Source organism: Canis lupus, chromosome 33, assembly GCF_003254725.2.
Source record: "Canis lupus dingo isolate Sandy chromosome 33, ASM325472v2, whole genome shotgun sequence".
Taxonomy (NCBI): domain Eukaryota; kingdom Metazoa; phylum Chordata; class Mammalia; order Carnivora; family Canidae; genus Canis; species Canis lupus.
In genome coordinates, this window is record NC_064275.1 from 21,902,501 (window position 1) to 21,910,837 (window position 8,337).

An 8,337-nucleotide genomic window follows, 5' to 3' on the forward strand; every position below is an offset into this window, starting at 1 on the left:
AATCTACATGGTGTCATGATTTGTGAAATCCAGAGCAGGGGACCCAACTAAGGCACAGAAACTGTGAGATGATAAATAGCTGTTGTCTTAAGCAGCTATATGTGTGGTAATTTATCATACAGCACTATATAAATAATATAATTATGTATACCAAAATGGTTAAGCAGCATAAAGAACATGCTTCTTCAATGAAGAAAATATTGCCTAAAATTTCTGGATTGATAGTTAGCAGAGTTGAGGAATCTTAAATCTTTTTTTTTTTTTTTTGAGGTTTTCTTTATTCATGAAAGACAAAGAGAAGGGGAGGCAGAGACATAGGCAGAGGGAGGAGCAGGCTCCCTGTGAGGAGAGCCCGACATGGGACTTGATCCCAGGACCCCGGGATCACAACCTGAGCCAAAGGCAGACGCTCAACCACTGAGCCATTCAGGTGCCCCCTGAGGAATCTTAAATCTTAAACATTTCAGAGAACTTCCAGCTACAATAGATGAACCTTAGTAGGGATCTTGCCCAACCTTTCTCTCCCAATCATTTTGCAGGTTAAACAAGCAGGCTCCAAAATGGTTAAATAACTGGCTCAAGGTCATGCAGCCAGCTAACTGTGGAGCTGAAACTTGAACCCAAGTCTTCAGTCTAACATTTTATATCATTGCACTGTCTCCAAAGCTGTGATTTCTCATTTTGATAAGATTTTGGTGAATCTGAGTTAATAGCATTTAACTTAAACACAGAGCAAATACCAACATTGACTGGATCTCAGATGATCATCTGACCATCTGACATCTGATGATCATAATTACCCAATTTCATCAGCAAATAACTTACTTTCTATTAAGGCTTGTTTTCAGGGTAATATTGGGTTGATGTGCGCTACCTGTCAAGCCCCAAAATATAAGAAACACAGTAAATCTGGTAAATGCAGAGCAATCAAGGCTCTGTCAGAGTATAAAAGCATTGAGATAAAGGGCAAATGGTTCAGTTAATCCATGAGAATGTCACCATCCACTTGGGATCATTGTCTGAAGGTTAAGTGTCACAGACTAAGTGTCAGCTAGTGCCAGCAGCCAGAATGGTTGAATCAACCCGGGTGATAAGTATGGTAACAGATGCTATAATCACATTGCCTGTATGCCCAAGCCAGATGATGTGATCATATTAAAACCAGAATGTAATTCCAAACAGCATATTTTATTCCAGGTTTTATAGTGTTTGAATTAACCAGAATCTCTTTATTACAACTAAAAAGGGCCAACATCTTTCCATTTCCCTTTGACCAAAATCTCCCCTGATGAATAATTTCTGGAGATATGATGTAGAGCGACAGGACTATAGTTAATATTACTGTACTGTCTACTAGACATTTCCTAGGAAGGTATATTGTAAAGTGTTCTTACCACACACCCCTACAAAAAACTAATTATGTGAGGTGATGGATGTGTTAATTAGCTTGAATGTGGTGATTATTTTCCTATGTGCACCTACATCAAAACATCAAGTAGCACACCTTAAATATATACAATTTTTAGTTGTCAATTATATCATAATAAAGCTGGGGGGAATGTCCAAGAGATACGATATACAGGCTTTACATGCAAATTTTATATAGAACATATTTTAAAATATATTCGAATATATATTTTGACAATGGGACATAACTTTCTAAATCAAGATTATCCTGGACAACAGCATTATGTATCTGTTTTTCCTTCCCTTCCACCTATTCTCAGTAGTAGCTTGAAACCCATTTCTTTCACTTATTGTCTGGATAATTTTGAAGAGTTATTTAACCACCCTGACTTTGAGTTTCTTCATGCATACCTTGCTTGCTAGAGGATGATTTTATAGTATAAATGGAAGCATGTATGTTTAAAATGTTTAGCATGGTTTTATTACATAAATTATTACCATTGTCTTTTCTTCTCATTTACCCATGGGAAGCAACTTTCTATTTCTCTCAGGTCTTTGGGAACTTGAAACACAATAACAAGTGTAATCCTAAACTTAATAAGGTATCTTTACATTTTTTAGGTTATTTATAGAGACGCATTTGTTACCGGTGTGAAGCTTCAAGTTCAATATAGCCATGTCTTAAGGTTTACATGGTGCCTATATGGACAGCACCAAGTCAGGCATGGACACTCAATGTCTGTTTTGTCCAACCGTGGCCAAGGGCAAAGATTCATTCCATGCTTTAAGACAGCCAACCTTTTAGCAAATGAAGGGGAAAATTGAACCCAAGTCAGAAAGGGAAAACAAATCCTCTTGTCCAGTAAATTTTTTTAATCAACAAAGTGGTTTTTCAAGACTCATTCAATGTCACAAAGCTTGCTAGATATTTTAGACCAGGCACACAAGGACACAGCAACTTATTTCAGAAAATCCAGAAAAGATCTCTTAGGAAAAAAAACAGAAAATTACACCGGCAAAAGAAAGTCACTAAGCTGACATGAATGTGTTTAGAAATATTTAATGTACTCTCATTAATCTTTGGATCAAGTTTAGAACAGAAACAGAACCAATACAAAAGAAACATTATTAGTAGACCTGTCATCTATTAAGAACTTCTTATACTGTAATTCTCCAGCTTTCTCCCACAGTCCAAATACATGAATACTTGAAAAAAAATAGGGTAAAAGCACACGTAATTTATCCAGTGATGTATCACAGCTTGCTCTGCTAGGAGAGGTAAGTAAATGAGCAAATCTGTCGGCAACCCCAGCATGAAATGAAGGTGGAGCTGGGATCACAAAGTGGATATGTCACATTCAGATCCTTTATGAAAAATACTATTAATGCACAAATTTAAATATGAAAAAAGTTTCTATTCACACATATTTTGCTTTTTATACTATTTTTCTTTATACGTTTCCTTATGTTCTCAGTTTTTCTTTACACTGTGTCTATACTATTCTCAGATATCTGAAAGATTATCAAACCATTTAAATATCTGAATGTATTACCTATTCAATTCTAAGCATGTGAATATTTTGAAATACCTTATATTCAGAAACATCAAGCTACTTCATGACATTTAGAGAAAGCAGTCATACACTAAATTTTAAGCATGAGTATCATATATTCAAATGAATATTTCTATTTGTACATTTATTTTCGAGCTTTTATTATTCCCTTAAAATAGTGGTCAATTTTCAACTTAGAATTTACAATTATATTTTTCTTCTCATTTTTTTTTTCTAGATGAAAACCAGTCTTCACCATTACACTGATTCTTTTAATTATTTTGGCACTTTTTTTTTCTTTCCTCACTCTATCCTTTCCTATCTATACTCTATTTCTAGGTCTTGTTCTCCACCTTTGTTCATTGAGTATATTATTTAGTCTCTTTTGTCCCCTGGATAAATTCCCAGAGGGTATTTTTTTCTTTCCCTCATTGTTGTTGTAAGAGTGAAAAGGAAAAAAAAAAAAAAAAAAAAGCAAAAGGGCATATCAGTATTGCTAAGGTCATCCAGGGATAGTTTTCTCCTCCTTCTTCTGCAGGAAGTTAGGGTGGGATGGGTGTGGCCAGTATAGGCAACATTTTTGCCCATCCATTGAAACTCCAAAGCTGGCCATCTTGTTTCTCTTAAGTGTGGATGTTAAGAGTTTTGGGTAAGTAATGGGTTTGAATCACTTATGTGGCATATTAATAAACTGTTTATAGACTATACAAATAGATATGAATCTATATTTTCTAATCAATTAAGTAATTAAACATAATTCATGTGTAAATGACCATTTTATATGCAGTGTGATTTCTATAAACTTAATTTTTCAGTGTTTGCCTTCCTCACATTAAACTTTCTCAAATGGCTTTTCACAATCTCCAGACTCTCAAGCATAAATCAGAAATCTGTTCGTTTAGCCCAATGCTTCAGGAACACTCCGTGACTGTCAGATTTCTCTGTGAGCAGCTTTAGTTACCATAGCTTCTCTAGCCATTCATTTTTTTTCATGTTCCCCCATAGAGAAATGTACAATAGATCCTCTGTTCTTTTTTCTGCTCCGTCAATGATTTAAAGTTGACCTACAAAATGTTAAGAGTTTAATTCTGAGTCAGGTGCTCAGAACACGTCTTAGGGAGAGGTGAGCTCACTTGCAATACATGATGGCTGAGTCTACACATGTAAAATGAAATGGAGGAATGAGACAGCATCTGGACATATTAAGGCAAAAACATATGTCTGACATATCTCGAGGACTGAGCCCAGACTCTCTAAAATGTTACTTTTTGGTAGGACTAAAATGTAACCATATGAATTTTCCATTTCACTTTGAATGAGCAGAGGAAACCTTTGAGAATTATTTGAATTTGTCTAGTATTTTCTTTCTTCACAGAACCCAAAGGATTTAACAGTCACTGTTTCATCTTCTCAGGTATGTTCTTTTTTATTTCGCTTTTCTCTTGTCACTCAAACATTTAAAAACAACCATAAAATTATTTTTTTCATTAAATTAATTGCAACACTAGAATTAAAGTAGCAAAATTCCATAGTAGTAAAAAGTAGAAGTTATTAGAAGGCCCTTGATATAATCAGAGCCAGTCCCTATAGGGTATGCTGGTGACTAATGTAAGAAAGCCTATATCTTCTTTTTTTGCCTTTTACTTGATGACTTCTTTAAGCCCCATCTCCTAGCACATGTGCGCTCTTCTTTCTCTCTCTCTCTCTCACACACACACACACACACACACACACACACTCCTTTCTTGTATTTATAGGCTTTCTGAATCTTTGAGTCTCAATCAAAACACAATTCAAGATAAGGTTTTGACAAATGAATAAACAAACAAGTAGCAGAATTAGACAGACCTATAAATACAAAGTTGCCAGAGGGAAGAGGAGCGAAAAGATGGACAAAATGGGTGAAGGAGAGTGGGAGATACAGGCTCCCAGTTATGAAATGAATAAGTCATTGGGATGAAAGGTACAGCACAGGGAATATACTCAATTGTATTGTAATAGCGTTGCATGTTGACAAATGGTAGCTAGACTTGTGAGCATAGCATAACGTATAGAGAGGTTGAATCACTATATTTTATATCGGAAACTAATGTTACACTGTATGTCAACTATACTAAAATTTGCTATCAAAAATAAAAGGGTTTGATAAATCCACTTATACTTAGGGGAATGGCTGATGAGCTTAACTCACTTTAGCAAGAAAAATTCCCAGGCATCTTTAAATCTGGTTTTGAAAATGTTAGTTTAGGGTGAAAGGCAGATAAGGCATTTTTTTCAGGTGCTTAAAATAATACCGTTTATCTCTTTCATCCTAGATCCAGCTTTTTTTCTCAGAGTTTAATTTCTTTAAAACAAGTTAAAAGTCTTGTACTTTTATAAAAGAGATCATGACACAATCTCTAAGTACTCATGCATCCTGGTTGACACCTGTTAAGTATTAATACTTAATTATTAATAGTATCTTGTTGCACTCTAAAGAGTACCCTGTGTTAGACAATAAATTGAAGGCCAATCTATGAATAAAAGAAAAGTGTATAGTGGCTGTGTGTGGGGTCAGCAGATGCCTTCTCTCTGTCCTCTTGCTCTCTCCTGCATAACAATGTTTCTTTGAGGACTTGTCTCTATTCTCTCCTATGACCTCTCATAACGATAGAATCCCCTTCCTATCTTCTTCCTAGGTTCCTCTATTCTCTCATCTCATATTAAATATTCACACCTCTCAGTTCCTCCTCTCTTCCCAAGCAACCAGGGCAAAACAGAAAACAGAGAAAGAGGTTCACAGAGAAGACCCAACACCATGAAATCCTAAAGTACATGAAAACGGCCATTTTGTTAGACCCCTTGTACCTCCCAAATTGTAGCTGAGTCTTGTCCCTTTTCCACATCCTCTCTTCTAGGCACCTGAATGGCCTCCATGGGGTCTCTTTCTAACTATAGCTTTCTTTATGAACACTATGCAAGAGGAGGAGGCCCCTAATTTTATTTATAAACCATAGTTTTCTAAGATTTTATTTATTTGAAGACAAAGAGAGTCCCAGTAGGGGGAAGGGCGGAAGGAGAGGGAGCAACGGACTCTCTCCACCGAGCACAGAACCCAATGTGGGATTTGATCCCTGGATCCTGAGATCATGACCTGAGCTGAAGGCAGATGCTTTAACTGACTGAGCCAATCAGGTGTCCCTACAAACCATATTTTAAGTTACTAATTGTCAATGACTGCATAAGAAAGACCGAGTCTCACCCACCCTACTCCCCAAAATATTAATTTTTTAGGGGATGAGGGAATAATGTAGGTTTCAGGACAGGAAGGGGGAAACATACAGAGAAAAATAGATGAAGACATTGGAATATACCATTCCTTCAGACAGCTGGAGAATAACTACATAGATTTGGGGGGAAAGTACAGAGAAACTGACATTCTTTCATTCTTCCCTTTATCTATTAATTATTGAGGATCTCCTATGTGCTCAGCATTTTTCTAAGTGGGGATTCACCACTGACTCTGAATATTAAGGACCTTGATCCTTTTGGAAGAATCAGACAACACAATACTGTCAAATGCTGCTAAGTTCTATGAAGACAATAAGCCAGAATGATAAGGATAAAAAGTGTTAAGGTCGCTTTGATTAGTTGGTTAGAGAAGGTCTCTTTGGGAAGGTGGTATTTGAGTTGAAACCAAAATGACAAGAAAGTTTCAGTCATTAGATCCAGGTAAAGATTTAGGACAGAAAAAAAATGCAGAGGATCCATAAAGAGGATACAGAAAAAAAATCAAGGTCCAAGCACAGGAATCCTTTATAGAGTCGACCATTCTTGGCATCTAGACAGAATAAGCTAGGTCAGGGGTCCTGAGGAGTTTCTGTATACTAAGTCAGACAAAACTAGTGCCACAAACTCTACATTACCAATTCCAAGAAAAACAGAAGCCAAACAAAACAAAAGTTAAGTTACTCCAATTGCCCTTGAAAATGGACTCAAAGACTTAGAGATCAGGACAAGACAAAGACATGGATCAATCTCCAGGTTCTAGTTAACTACAGCAAATGTCAAATCCTTGATTAGCCACAAGACACATTTGCTTTGCAACTGAGACTACGTTGCAACAGGAGAGAGTCCATCATCTCTCCTTGCCTAGAACCCTAGCTAGCGCTCACCCTCAGGATTATCCTCAGGTTTGCCACCTGCCCTCTCTCACCACGTTCTCCTCCCAGAACTTTTCTGGCTCTTCCATTCTCTATCACTCTGCTTTACAACTTCTCTGCAGCCCTGCTCCTGCCCCTCCCAAACTTGTTTGTCATCAAGGTTTATTACTTTCATGTTTAGGAACTTTTGACTACATCTGTTTTATGGTAGTTTTCTTTTCGAAAGATTGTTTTTATCCATATCAGCAAAATAGAATATTTAAGGGCTGTCAGGGGGGTTTGGAAACAGTCTTGTTATACAGAACCAGATGTTAAAATGACATTTACGAAAATTGAATTCTACCTATGTAGAATTTATTATGGATTCTCTATTCATATAATATTATCTGATTTTCTCATTTTTTTTATAAGATGTTCTTTCACTGGATGGGTATATTCAAATGCAGCCAACTATATACTACAAAATTATTTGTTTAATCCATTCACTATTTTCAAGTTGTACGGATCCATAAGAAGCAAGGTACTTCTAATTGTTTGCTACTTACATAAGAACATGTATTAGCCAACGGAGATGAAAAGAATCTCCCTTTTGTCCTACCCTACGTGGCTTCTTATATGCGGAGATGGCCTTCTTCTCAACTCACTTGAAGATCCAAGGATGAATACATACTCCTGTCTTTCACGACACCCCGAGATATACTGTGTCCCAATGCCATAAAAATCAATACTTTCTATTAAGGAAATAAGAGGCGAAGTCAAGAACTACATTGTCCTGACTCATTATGCTGGAAAAGAGAATGTTCTTCAGTGCCTATGGAAACAAGTCATTTGGGCTCTGGAAGTTCCTCAGCCTGCCCAGTTTATCAGACAATCTTACATGTTGTGGTTAATTAGAATCAAATTATTTAAATAGTAAGATATTGCTGTTGGTTCTATGCTTCAGATTCATATTTGTATAAAAGTGATTTTGTGAACAGGCCTGGGAACTTAATATGGAATATTATTCCTACGGGGAAATGTATTCCAAATTTCAAACTGCCTTCCAAATTAATTTGTGCTGTGAACTGGATTTGCAAATTAGAGACTTGCAAGTATAGAATATGCCTTAGTTCTTCCTCCCATCATTTCAGATGATGTGTCATCCGAGCCTTTATTTGTGGAGCAACCATCCCCTTACTATGGTTAGCCCATTATTCATCTGGTTTGTCCAGATTTCTTCTATGTGTATTCAAATG

General features: G+C 36.5%; 1 long non-coding RNA gene across 1 annotated transcript in view; it reads right to left on the reverse strand.

The window, feature by feature from the left end:
* LOC125754264 (uncharacterized) overlaps window positions 1-7,883 on the reverse strand; it is a 187,690-nt gene extending 179,807 nt beyond the window's left edge. The window contains exon 1 of the long non-coding RNA XR_007408018.1: window positions 7,648-7,883. This is a non-coding gene — a long non-coding RNA (uncharacterized LOC125754264). The remainder of the gene's footprint in view (window positions 1-7,647) is intronic.
* Window positions 7,884-8,337: the final 454 nt, after the last annotated feature.